Genomic DNA, 14327 nt, shown 5'->3' with positions numbered 1-14327 from the left:
TTTTCAAAAACTTAAAAAAAAGGATTATATTCCATGAACAAACAATTATTTTTTTTGAGAAATAACCATATTATAAATAGAATTTTATTTTTAGTAAATGTCTATATTTTAGAGAGATCTTAAGATTTGTTACTCGGTGGCTAAGTCATTTTTCCATATAAATAGAGGGGTTTTATTCCATTGTAAATGATCTCAAATCAATAAGAATTCTCTATTTACTTTTCTATGTAATACTCTTCTTCTTCTTTTATATTTCATAACATGTTATCAGCACGAGACTCTAACCAATTGAGTAGAAGCTTTAGGATTGAGCATAATGATTGTCAATTGTTCCATGAACTTCCTTCATGATTAAATTCTGGATTTAAGGTATGTATTTTACCGTATTTTTCTCTTTTATTCTATAATTTGATTTTAAATACAAGTAAAGACAATAAATTTTGATCATAACTCTAATGGAGTTAGTAAGAAACTATAATCACTCGAAGTAGTAAAAAATTTATGTCTTGCCGTGATCAAAGTCATGTATGATCGTGAGCACCAGAAGTGGAAACTCGTCCCATTGAATTTGCTTCATTCTTGTTCCCTTAAGAGAATGTGGTAGCAATATGTAATAAGTCACAAAGAAGACAAAATTATTACCGTGAAGGTATCAATGGATGTGGACGTGGCAGTAGACGAAATTATAATTGTCATCATTATGATAATGGGAATAATAAGTATTCTCAAAATAATCCTTCATTCTGTGAAGGTAATGTTTGTTATCGATTTGACATGAGATTTTGTAAAGCACATATAAATGATTATGGTCTATTCATGATGTGAATGCGACAATATGTGATTTATGAACACATATTCATTTTTGGAAGAATATGAGCGTGCTAGTGGTATATACCACAATCACATCTAAAGGAGGGTTTGAGAGGAAATAAGAAAATTATGTCATTATTATGGCATTAAATGGTCATTGGTCACGTACTTATTGTACGTCAAAATATTTTGGCATTGTGATTATTAAAAGATAACGGTGATGCAAGAAACAAATCTTGCATATAATTTTGACCATAACCATAATGGTATAACTTTCTCTTTAAAAGATATATTCACCATATGGATGTTGATGAATATGTGATACTACAAAATTAATTGAGAACTCTACAAGATCCAATTATACTATTTTGAAGAAACACAATTGATTACCAATAAGGTATCGTGTTGTCGTCAGTCTCAAAGAAATTTATTCAGTTTCCAAAGTATACGCGAAAGCGGTTGATTATATTGATACTATAAATAAAGGAAATATTTAATATTTTCTATTACTACAACTTGTAACGGGGTAATATGTATGTGAAAAGCTACCCGCTTTATTCTCCAATTTGTACTGTACAAATTTTAAAAAAAAAGCCACAATAAAGTAAAAGTTTATAGATATAAAAACTCATATCATAATAAACTTGAAGTTTATTGATAATTGTACACGTCATGGTGTAACCCTGAAGTTTATCAATATTGATAATTTATCCAGTTGGCATAATTGATTTAGCCATGTTAATTTAAGAAAGAGAATTCACATGGGTAAATGTTAAGAACTAGAAAGTTCTTTACGAATTCTCTTACATTGCTTGTTCTTATTAATTAATAGACCAACTAAAATTGGGATTGAATCTCATGAATGCTGAAAATATCAAAAGTGAATATGGGCTCATTCACCTGTCATGTATACCACATAAGATGCATCTATGAGATGGTTATATGTGCGATTATTCTTAACCCGCAACCTGGCCTATGTTTGCGAGGTAACTTGCTCAGTAATATAATTTCGAGCATAATTTCTATATTTTCTATTCAAGACAGTTTATCTTGATAAGTTGGTTTACATCACAGCCGGTTTAGCAAAATATGAAAATTATGCTCGAAATTAAATTACTTTAAGTACCCCCACTTAATAGTTAAACTATTTCTTGTGAGAACAAAGTTATATATATCAGTTTGATATACGTTATATACGAAAGTATATTATTTTCTCCCCTCACAAGTGGTTCAAGGTTAGGAACCAAATAATTCCATCTTATTATTATTGATGTGCGGTGTATATTTTGATTAACACCACAACACACAAAGATGGGTTCTCAAAGTTGAGGAAACAAGTTAGTTTTTCTAACATGAGGGGGAGACATGATAAACATTTGAGAAAAAGTTATGTGGAATGAATTATCATGTGTACATCTAGATTCTCGAATAAAATAATATCAACTTGAAGTTCATAAAAGGACGATTCATTTGCAATATATTGCAAAGCATGCTAGACGCATTTGCTGACCCAAATAAAGTAATTATATTCTCATTGCAAATGCTCTATTATGTCTTAGAAGGACAAAGTCTATGGTATGCTTAAAGCATATAGACAAATCAGTTTCAAATAAACTTCTTGATAAAGAAGACGGACAAATGATCATAATAAAGGAGGCAAGTGATCTAGAATATCACATGACATAACACTTTATAAAATCTAATGAGAGATTCAGGTACCTGAAAATATGAAGGAAGAGATCTCTATGTTATGTCTTTATGAAAAATAAGGAGATTGGAACCGATATAAAATGTTTGTCGACGACATCTATAATAGCGTTAAATATATATGAGGATCATAAGTCCGGAGAAACAATTCAAATAGAATTGGTTTCATATAAAAGACATGTAGTTTTGGACATGTAGTTCAAACACTTGAAAGTATAAAGTCAATGATATTTGCAATCAGTTTTCGATATCTTATTTGTCTAGCATGACATAAAAACTTGATATGCATCTAAAGTCTATTATATGACTTAACTTATATGACAATCCTTGAAGGATTTAAATCGCTTAAAGCATATACAATTCTTGATCCTGAAGTACCATATCCTAAGTGCTATTGGCACACATATGTATCTTGCTATAACTATAAGCATGATAATGTGATAGAGACGATTTTTAAGGTGCAACATATTCATTGAAGTTAATATGGCTATTTTATTCAACAAATCTTTGCCGACGTCAACCTTCAAGAAGCTAGTGCACAAGATTGGAATGTGAAGGCTCAATGATGTGAATTGATGCTCTCATCAGGGGGAGTTAATACGCGTTGCACTCTTTTTTCCATACAAGGTTTTGTCTCACTGGTCTTTCTTTGCAAGGTTTTTAATGAGGCAACCAAAGGGCATATTTGTAAACATGTGTACTCTTTTTCCTTTTTCTAGAATTTTTTTCCCAATGGGTTTTATTTTAATTAAAGTTTTAACGAGACACATTATCTGTTGGATAGACATTCAAGGGGGAGTGTTATAAATAAAATTTTATTTATGGTGAATGTCTATATTTTAGAGAGATTTTAGGGTTTGTTATTTGGTGATTAAGTCATCTTTTCCCTATAAATAGAGGGGTTCTATTCCATTGTAAATGATCTCAAATCAATAATAATTCTCTCTCTACCTTTTTATGTAATACCCTTCTTCTTCTTTTATTGTTTCATAACAAACCAAAACATATTACTAAACGGGAGCTAAGAAAAAGGCAATTTTTTATAATTAAAATATAATTATTTCTCAATTTTATTTAAACATTGGCTTCATGTTAAAAACCTGACCAAAAAATGGTAGACCGTCTATTTTAACTTAAGTATAACTAACTAGCTAAATAAATCAATTCAAAGATTATTACTTTTATTTTTTACTACTTTAACATCTCTATAGGATTTTGAAAATGCAATCAAGTCCGAAGTTTTTCTAATGAGAAATCTGTGAGGTCGGTATCCCACAATTCAGATTCAATGGATAATAGGTGTATGGGCCAAATTTTTATCCTAGTTATGTTAAGGCCGGATAAACATTAGGATAACCTTCAAAGGCTGCCGCACGTCATCGGCACGAGTTCGACAATAATGAAGGCAAGGTCGAGGAGTTAACAAAGACCGAGGTCATGGACAGACACTCTCATTTAACGAAGCAATAACGGCTAGTTTTAGGAATAAGACTCTAAAGAGAATATTCCAGTGAAATATTCACAAATCTGTACTATTAGGATTTGGTGGCACATATCTCCTTATAAAGAGAAAGAGACACAATTATAGTAGGGGGTTGAACACTCATTTGTAAAAGAACACTTTGACATTCTCTAGAGATTTTTGCTTTATTACATACATACAAAAGAGACGTTTTTCTTGAGATCCATGTCTAACTTTTCTCCCATGATTCAGGGAGAACCCGAATATTCAAAGGCTCATCAATCATTTATCATTGTCAGAAGGAATATTACACGACTTTATCCCCTTTTTCGGTCATCTATGTTACAATTATTTACCTAAATACCATTACACACTATTTATTGCTATTTAATGCTATTTACTTCGTAATTGTGCCATTAAGTGTTGTTTATTATAATATGTCCATCACTATTACCAAAGACCCTGGGACATTTTGCTACGACACTAGTTGAATAATCTAGTGGATATTATTATTGACTAAGATTAACCCAGTTTTATTAATAAAATCTAATTGTTTAAACCAAGATCTAAATTTTGGGTCAACCAGTTTGGCGTCTGTAGACAATTAAAATTTTATTAAATTTAAATCCACAAGTAATTTGAATTTTTATTGTATATTAAATACATATTAGTCCAGATAATATTATGGGCTAGTATAATCAGGTCGATTATTTAAATCTAATATAAATTAATTTAAATAAAAATCCAATATATTATTGGATTAGCCCGACAATTGATCTTCTATCAAATGGGTCGGCCCATAAGCCTCAAGCCTAATGACCTACTAGGGTTTTCTTGGAGCCTACTCCCATACCTATATAAAAGGGTTAAAGGACAAGGCTAGAGGGACAAGAAAGGAAGCATAAAGAAAGGCTAAAGAAGCTCGGAAGAATAGCATCAAGGTCTCCATCCATATCTACAATCGTTGTCTGTGGTAAAATTCCAAATGTGAACTCAAATCATAGGCGGGCGGCTTCAAATCTTCCGTTCGTGATAACCCAACACTAAATCCAGGTTCGTGATGACCTTCAAATTGTTCGTGACGTACTACAAATCGGAAATCCGTCAAATTCAAGATCAAGCTCTCAAGCTCTTGAACCATCGTCCGTGACGAGAAGAATCAGAGGACTATATCTCTTTAGATTTAGAGATATTTTAGAGATTGTAACCCCATCACTTGAAATCGAATATGATATTTGTCGCTATATTTCTTGTATTGATTAGTATTATTTTTCAGGAGCAAAATTTAGTTGTTACAAATTTTGGCACGCCCAGTGGGACCATTTCTACCTCTCATCTCTTCCCGTCGAAGTTCAAGAACACCAAGATGACCTCAATAAAAATCAATTCTGGATCTGACTCCAAAAGTGGATTAGAAGTTGCCATGAAGATTGTTGGCCAAATCAAAAGAAGCAAAGCTAAGATGCTAAGACAACAAATGCTTGAAGTACGGTCCACAACTCATGTTTTTGGTTCATCTTCTCAAAAGAAGTAAGATCCTCTTTGTAAATGCTAGAAGAAGGGAACAACATCGCTGAGGTGGTCGAATGAACTTTGGCGCGATTCAGCCTTTCAAAAGAATGTCACCGCTAGTCCCACAATCCCTTCACGCAGAAAGATGATGACATCTTGAGCAATGAATTTTCTCCAATCTTTCCTCGTGCCACTCCACAATCTGCTTTGTATTCAAGTGATGTTCCATACCATTCTTCGTCCTCTGCGTTGGTCATGCAAACGATGATGATTGAAGCTTCTACCATAGAAAAACAACTTGCAAATTTGACAAAAGCAGTTGAAGACTTGACAAAGTACACGAAATATCAAGATGATACACTTTCCAAGTTGATGAATAAGGTGGAGAGTATGCCGGAGGAAGATTCAAGCCAAGCACATAGGAAGCTTCCAGAAATTCACGAGAAAGGAGAGTCCTCTGCAAAGCTATAAACAATGACCAAAGAGCTCCAAGTCTCTTCTGATGGATAGATTCATGTTGAGCAATTGAAGGACTTCATCATAGGGGCCATCAAAGATAAAATTGAGCCTTCGCCTAAATCTTTTCTTACATACGCAAAGCCGTACACACAAAGGATTGATAACTTGAAGATGCCAAACGGATATCACCCTCTAAGCTTTAATAGTTTGACGTTAAAGGGAATCTCAATCAACAAGTTGCACACTTCGTCGAGACGTGCAATGATGCTGGAACTTATGATGATTACCTTGTCAAGCAGTTTGTTCGATCTCTCAAAGGAAATGTTTTCAATTGGTACACAGATATTGAACTTGGTTCCATTGATAGTGGGGAGCAAATTGAGCAAAAATTCCTCAATCGCTTCTATATCACGAGACACATTGTGAGCATGATTGAACTTACAAATGCCTGCCAACGGGAGGAAGAACCAGTTATCGAATTCATCAATCGTAGGAGGAGTTTAAGCCTCAATTCTAAAGACTGTCTTAGCGAAACTTCTAGCATCGAAATATGTATCCAAAGTATGCATTGGGGCCTTCGCTACATCTTGCAAGGAATAAAGCCTAAAACTTTTGAAGAGTTGGCCACCCGTGCACATGATATGGAATTGAGTATGGCTATACATGAAGATCAAAGGTTGTCTGTCTTTGAGACTCACGGTGAAAAAGAAGTATACGATGCCGAGAATGAGGGCAATTATTCATCCAAAACTAAAATCGAAGAGTCCATGCATGTCACTATGCTCCTTGATGCATGATCCTAAACTGCAAGTCGCAATGCTCTTTGACGCATGAGCCTAAACTGCAATTCGTAATGCTCCTCGATGCATGAGCCTAAATTGTATGTATTAATGCTCCTTGATACATGAGCCTAGATTATATGTCACAAAATTCCTCAAATTCGAGCCAAATCTTCAAGTTGTAAAGCTCCCGAATTTGAGCCAAATCTTCAACTTGCAAAACTCTTCAAAATTCGAGCAAAGTCTTTAAGTCACAAAGCTCTTCAAGTTCGAGCAAAATCTTCAAATTTGAGCAAAGTCTTCAAGATCTCAAGTTCTTCAAATTCGAGCAAAGACTTCAAGTTGCAAACTCTTCAAATTTGAGCAAGTATTCAAGATGTAAAGCTCTTCAAATTTGAGCAAAGTTTTCAAGTTGCTATACTCCTTGTCCACACGAGTATAAGCTGCATACAAAAAAAGAACTTATACTTTTTTTGAACTACATAATGAATTGATCCTCGTTCAGTCATTTAAGCAAAAAAAGGAGCCAATTCCTTTTCACAATAGCCAAAAGAGGATGTTAGCTCTTTGTATGTGACATGTGCTTCTTTGGTAAGTTAAAAGAAGTAGTTATTCCACGTCAAAGCTTGAAGGATAATGCGCCATATTTTCTTTCATCCAGCCGCATGAAAAAATAGAATGCATCATGTGCTTCTTTCGATAAAGGTTAAAGGACGAGATGCTCTCCTCCATAGCTCGAAATATGGAGTATTACATGTATCTTTTCGTCAAGTCGTGAGAAGGACATTCTATGCCATTCTTTTCCAAAATGCAAGAATAGGTTATTCTACTCCAAAGCTTGAAGTTTAGGACACCCCCTGCACTTCTTCGACAAGTTGAAAGAAGATGTGGTTTCAGCCCAAAGATTGCATGATGGTTACTTCAGATACTTGCTCGTAAAAAATGCAAGAGTAGTACTCCTAGTGTCTCGCCAAGCTACAAAAAGGGAGAAATGCCACGTACTTACTCGCCTGATTGGAAAAGGATACTCCAAGTGTCAATCTCTCCCAGCCGCAATAAAGAGACGAATGGTTAATACCCAATCATGTGGACCTCTAGTGAATCTTCTTAGGGATATCAACACTTCTCTTGAAAATCTGCAAAAGAGAAAGATTTTGGAGCACCCCGGTGCCAATGGCACGAAGCTTTTGGTTTTGCTTAATTAATCGGTGCCAACGACATAGAGCTTTAGCTCAGCAACAAGTATCAGTGTCAATGACACAACACTTCAATGTGGATGGAGGACTTGCCATGTACTTCTTCGCCAAATTGCAAGAAGAGGACGCCATGAAACTCCTTCTAAGGCAGGGAAGGAATGCGAGTCGTAATCATGGCAGTGAAAGACGGACCTACTTGAGTGATTGTGTGTTTACCGAAGTTCGACTGGAAAGGTGGATGCACCAAACTGTTGTCTGCCAAAACCTCGGCCGAAAAGGTGGATGCGCAAAATTTTTGTCCTCCAATTCCAAGAAGATGAGGATGCGCCAAGCTTTCCCTCGCCAAACCTGCAAAAAAAGGTATGTTGTCCAAAAAAATAATCCTCCTGATTTCGGAGCTTGAAAAAAAAATTATTATGGCTGGATCAAAAAGGGTAGAGCTTCTAGTTTTTTATATATGTTATAGCTCTCTTATTCTTCTTTTCAATGTTGAAAACGGCCATGATTTTGATCCTCCTACCTCGAGATATGAATTTTTCGGCGAGAGTGCACAAAGCTGAAAGATCCGGCACGTCGAAACTTGTCGTGTAACTTTTGAATAGTATCTGGAACGATCTAGGAGCAATCTGATTGTGATCTTTACTGAAGTTGAAGTTTGGGGAGCCTAGTTTTCTTAGCTGTAAACCGCTCGCAATTTTGATATTCCTGCACCAAGATATGGATCTTTCAGTGAAGGCGAACAAAGCTGAAAAGCTGAGCACGGCAAAATCTGAAGCAAAGTTTAGAGATACTCCTGACACAGTTCAAAACGAATTTGGCTTCAAATTTTTGATATGTTGTAGCGCTCCGTGTTTAGTGTAAAGGAAATCAAGCTAACTGCAATTCATATGCTCGTACACCATGTTATGAACTTTTTTGTGAAGGCGTGCCAATCTGAAAGGTCAAACGCGGCAGCACCTAAAAAGAAAAATCAAAACATTACCTGAGATGGTACAAAAGGATTTTTGCTCCAATTCTTGGATATGTTTCAGTTCTTTGTGTCATGTTTTAGGAGAATCGAGTGGCTCGCATTTTCGATACTCCTATGGCAAGATATGAATATTTTCTCGTAGATGCACAAAGTTAATAACTCCAGGCAACTTCTGCAACCAAGGAAAAGAAATGTGACTCATTGATTAAAAAAAAAGGAAAAAGAAAAGCAAAAATCGTAGAGACGAGTTGCTTTCACGGGTGAAAACAAAGCCACACAACGAGGCTCTTATATAGACAATTAAGCTGCTGGTGATTTTCCCTTGGCACAAAGAAATTTCCTTATAAGAAAACGAAATTCTCATGTCTAATATGGAATTCTGGAATCGTACCGTTTGCACTCCAAGAAAGAATCTATAAAAAAAGGGAAGAGTATTGGTGAAAACTTTGGTTTTCGTAATTGATCATCTCAAATAAGGAAAGCCCTAATGTCAAAGATGATATTCAAGGTAGAAGCAAATCAAGAGTTTCCAAGACCTCAAATTGAAGGCATATTTGGCTAGTTCAAAACAATAAAATTTCGGACTATGTTTGACTAGTTAACTGCAATTAGCTCTTAAGTGGGCTAAAATAAAGGAAAAAATAACATTTTCTTTGGTACTTCAAGTCTCATTTTCAAGTTTCGTCAAGTCTACACCCCGACAACCCTTAAGTAGGGGGAATTTGTAGACAATTAAAATTTTATTAAATTTAAATCCACAAGTAATTTGAATTTTTATCATATATTAAATACATATTAGTCCAAATAATATTATGGGCTAGTATAATCAGGCCGATCATTTAAATTTTATATAAATTAATTTAAATAAAAGTTTAATATATTATTGGGCTAGCCCGTCAATAGGTCTTCTATCAAATGGATCGGCCCATAAGCCTCAAGCCCAATGACATACTAGGGTTTTCTTGGAGCCTACTCTATCCCATACCTATATAAAGGGGTTGAAGGACAAGTCTAGAAGGGCAAGAAAGGAAGCATAAGGAAAGACTAAAGAAGATCTGAAGAACAGCGTCAAGGTCTCCATCCTTGTCTGTGGTCAAATTCTAAAGACGAACTCAAATCATAGGCGGGCGGCTTTAAGTCTTCCATTCGTGATAACCCAACACCAAATCCAGGTTCGTAACGACCTTCAAATTGTTCGTGGCGTACTACAAATCTGAAATCTATCAAGTTCAAGATCAAACTCTCAAGCTCTTGAACCATCGCCCATGACGAGAAGAATCTGAGGACTACATCTCTTTAGATTTAGAGATATTTTAGAGATTGTAACCCCATCACTTGAAATCGAATATAATATTTGTCGCTATATTTCTTGTATTGATTAGTATTATTTTTCAGGAGCGAAATTTAGTTGTTACAAATTTTGGCACGCCCAGTGGGACCATCTCTACCTCTCACCTCTTCTCTTTGAAGTTCAAGAACACCAAGATGACCTCAATAAAAATCAACTCCAGATTTGACTCCAAAAGTAGATTGGAAGTTGCCATGGATTTTGTTGGCCAAATCAGAAGAAGCAAAGCTGAGACGCTAAGACAACAAATGCTTGAAGTGCGGTCCACAACTCATGTTTTTGGTTCATCTTATCCAAAAGAAGTAAGATCCTCTTTGTACATGCTAGAATAAGGGAACAACATCGTTGAGGTGGTCGAATGAACTTTGGCGCGATTCAGCCTTTCAAACGAATTCCGTCGCTAGTCCCACAATCCCTTCATGCAGAAAGATGATGACGTCTTGAGCAACGAATTTTCTCCAATCTATCCTCATGTCACTGCACAATATGCTTTGTATCCAAGTGATATTCCATACAATTCTTCGTCCTCTGCGTTAGTCATGCAAACGATGATGATTGAAGCTTCTACCATAGAAAAACAACTTGCAAATTTGACAAAAGCAGTGAAGGCTTGACAAAGTACATGAAATATCAAGATGATAAACTTTCCAAGTTGATTAATAAGGTGGAGAGTATGACGGAGGAAGATTCAAGCCAAGCACATAGGAAGCTTTTAGAAATTCATAAGAAAGGAGAATCCTCTGCAAAGCTAGCAACAATGACCAAAAAGCTCCAAGTCTCTTCTGATGGACAGATTCATGTTGAGCAATTGAAGGACTTCATCATAGGGACCATCAAATATAAAATTTAGCCTTCGCCCAAATCTTTTCTTATATACACAAAGTCGTACACACAAAAGATTGATAACTTGAAGATGCCAAGCGGATATCAACCCCCTAAGCTTTAACAGTTTGCCGGTAAAGGAAATTCCAAGCAACATGTTGCGCACTTCGTCGAGACGTGCAATGATGCTGGAACTTGTGATGATCACCTTGTCGAGCAGTTTATTCGATCTCTCAAAGGAAATGCTTTCGATTGGTACACATATCTTGAACCCGGTTCCATTGATAGTGGGGAGCAAATCAAGCAAAAATTCCTCAATCGCTTTGCAAGTCGCAATGCTCCTCGACGCCTGAGCCTAAACTGTATGTATTAATGCTCCTTGATACACGAGCCTAAATTATATGTCACAAAATTCCTTAAATTCGAGCGAAATCTTCAAGTTGTAAAGCTCCCGAATTTGAGCCAAATCTTCAACATGCAAAGCTCTTCAAAATTTGAGTAAAGTCTTTAAGTCACAAAGCTCTTCAAGTTCGAGCAAAATCTTCAAATTTGAGCAAAGCCTTCAAGATGTCAAGTTCTTTAAATTCGAACAAAGACTTCAAGTTGCAAGCTCTTCAAATTTGAGTAAAGTTTTCAAGTTGCTATACTCTTTGTCCGCACGAGTATAAACTGCATACAAAAAAAGAACTTATACTTTTTTTGAAATACATAATGACTTAATCCTCGTTGCTGGGGTACGTAGGCAACTTAGATTTCATTCTAAGTTCAGTCATTTAAGCATAAAAAAAGAGTCAGTTCCTTTTCACAATAGCCAAAAGAGGATGTTAGCTCTTTTTATGTGACATGTGCTTCTTTGGTAAGTTAAAAGAAGTAGTTATTCCACGTCAAAGCTTAAAGGATAATGCGACATATTTTATTTCATCCAACCGTATGAAAAAACAAAATGCGTCATGTGCTTCTTTCGATAAAGGTTGAAGGACGAGATGCTCTCCTCCATAGCTTGAAATATGGAGCACTATATGTATATTTTCGTCAAGTCGTGAGAAGGGCGTTCTATGCAATTCTTTTCCAAATTGCAAGAATAGGTTGTTCTACTCCAAAGCTTGAAGTTTAGGACGCCCCCTGCACTTTTTCGACAAGTTGAAAGAAGATGTGGTTTCAGCCCAAATATTGCAGGATGGCTACTTTACATACTTGCTCGCAAAAGATGCAAGAGTAGCACTCCTAGTGTCTCGCCAAGCTACAAAAGGGGAGATATGCCACGTACTTACTCGCCTGGTTGGAAAAGGATACTCCAAGTGTCAATCTCTACGAACAGTTCATCCCCAATCATGCGGACCTCTAGTGAATCTTCTTAGGGATATCAACACTACTAGTACAAATCTGAAATCCGTCAAGTTCAAGATCAAGCTCTCAAGCTCTTGAACCATCGTCCGTGACGAGAAGAATCAGAGGACTACATCTCTTTAGATTTAGAGATATTTTAGATATTGTAACCCCATCACTTGATATCGAATATAATATTTGTCGCTATATTTCTTGTCTTGATTATTATTTTTAAGGAGCGAAATTTAGTTGTTACAGCATCGTCTATGGGGATTTATTAGCTAATCATTTAGTTTCCATTAGATAAACAACTTACGTGACTTGCTAACCTAACAAGTCACAAAGTTTATCTCTCCTCTCTACACGTGCAGAAATTTCCATGGCAGGTAACCAAGGAAACGGGACTAAAGGAATAGAGGACATTCCCCTTAACCTCATGAATGCCATCAACGAAAGCTATGAAACACAAGTCTAGCATGTGATACCCACCGCCTCCCCCGGGCGAGAGAGGTCGCATTCCCCTTTCTGCAGCACAACGAAACCCGATAGGAAAGGAGCTTCCACGTCTACAGGAGAATGGATGCCACCCGCTATGAAAAAACTCCTCGAAGCATGGATAATCAAAACCCTAGTAAGCATGCTCAATAAACAAGCTCCATGCACGACCACATAAACCACAAGAACCCATACGGTACAACCAAGGGACGTATAGAGTGATCAACCAGACCCCCTCCCCCCGACTCCAGGTAAAACTCACAATGTTACTAATAGTGCATGTGATATCATCCTCGTCGCTGTTTTAAAAGAATGCAAGAAATGGAGCATGAGAACAAGGAGATCAGAGACTGAATGAAAGAACATCAAGAACAAGTAGACAAGATAGGAGTGCCCCTCAATTATTAACGAAAAGAGACGCTGGTAGATTCGTAGAGCAGTCGCATAGCGAGGAAGCGACCCCACATGCCGTATGTAAGCACGTGATTTTTGACCCTCCCCGGGAATTTTTACATTCTTAAGCTTAAATATCTAATTTAGGACTAATATAGTTATTTTAACTATTTTTACTTTATTTTTCTCGCAAAAGAAAAATCACAAAAATACATATATAAATTTTAGTTTATGTATCTCTCATAAACTTGAAAAATACAAAAATTGTACTTTATTTTGGTACTTTATATAAATTCGAAAATTACAAAAAATATAGTTCTATTAATGTTTGCAGTCATTATAATTTTGAAAAATACAAAAATATTACTTCATATTTTTGTCTTTATTAAAAACGAAAATTACAAAAAATAGTTTTATTAATATTTTGTAGTCATTTTAACTTTGAAAAATACAAAAATATTACTTCATATTTTATCTTAATATTTAAAAACGAAAATTACAAAAAAATAGTTTTATTAATATTTTGTAGCTATTTTAAATCTTGAAAAATATTTAAAAAAAGATATAGTTTTGTTTAAATACTAGTCTTATTTTTGGTAGTTATTTTGCTTACATAGGACTAGTTAAGCAACGTGTTCCTATTTCTCGAGTCCGGGCAAAAGAATAATATTCGGGTTCAAACTACCCGGTTTTAGGCCTAATTTTCGGACCTAACCCATAATAAACCGTGTCCAGGACACGTGGGGAACTCCACCACGCGTGGGGGACATATGCCTTGAACCCCACCACGCGTGGGGCTCATTTGTCTTGGCCAAAGCTACAAATGCACGAGACTTGAACAGACAAGGGGGGACTTTTGAATTTTTTTGGAAAAAATCACTGTGGAATCGTCTTCTTCCTCCTTTGAAAACCAGGGACTCCCCCCACGACCAAAACCCGACCTCCCCGCGTCCAAACCCAACACCAGTCCAACTCCATCACCCTACTATCCAAACGAACGCCGGAAAACAAACGAGCTCCACCTCCGTCAACCGCCATACCATCACCT

Source organism: Nicotiana sylvestris, chromosome 4 (assembly GCF_000393655.2).
Source record: "Nicotiana sylvestris chromosome 4, ASM39365v2, whole genome shotgun sequence".
NCBI classification, from domain to species: Eukaryota; Viridiplantae; Streptophyta; class Magnoliopsida; order Solanales; family Solanaceae; genus Nicotiana; species Nicotiana sylvestris.
The sequence above is the reverse complement of the archived record's forward strand: the minus strand, read 5'-3'. Positions refer to the sequence as shown.